This window comes from Carlito syrichta, unplaced genomic scaffold, assembly GCF_000164805.1.
Source record: "Carlito syrichta isolate Samal-C Ts95f unplaced genomic scaffold, Tarsius_syrichta-2.0.1 Scaffold127520, whole genome shotgun sequence".
Taxonomy (NCBI): domain Eukaryota; kingdom Metazoa; phylum Chordata; class Mammalia; order Primates; family Tarsiidae; genus Carlito; species Carlito syrichta.
Window position 1 is genome coordinate 24,380 of NW_007071616.1, and position 700 is coordinate 25,079.

Consider the following 700-nt stretch of genomic DNA (forward strand, 5'->3'; position numbering starts at 1 on the left):
TATGTTGCATTATTACTTCTACTTTACAGATTAGGTAGCAAAAAACTAAGTGTATGTGATGAATTGTGAGCTATCCAGGAAGTGACATACTTTAGATTTGAACCTATTTGTGTCACCAATATGCTACCATATTCTACAGACTCTTAGTGTGCTATAAAAGTCAACAAGGTACTTTCTAGTTAGATGACAAACTTTCTCCTACTTCTTCTTTATTTAGCCAACTAATATCCAGACAGACAAAAACAACAAGCAATATTTTTTCTACTATTTAACTACTCATATAATTCCCTTTACCTAGACTTCTACACTACAATAGCTAAAATTTTAATAATTTGTGCATCTTAAGTGACACTGTCACCTTTCTATTAAACCCTTCTCTAATAGCCCCAAAGACATATGGCATCTTTTTCCTCTGAAATCCTAGGTACTTAATTATTTAAATTGCCAAATAACTGATCAGGTCATTAAAACTACTCATTATAGATTTCCTGAGCATATGCTCTGTGCCAGGCATTGATAGGTCCTGAAAAATTAAAAGAAATATACATGATCATTTGCTTTGTAAATCTATTAGTTACTTCATGTTAGGGTATGCATCACAGCTGCTTGACATTACAGTTATCACTTTCAGAACTTCATGGGCCCTTCCAGGATGCAAGGAATATGTGAGATAGATACTGTTTTATTTATCTGTGCATCC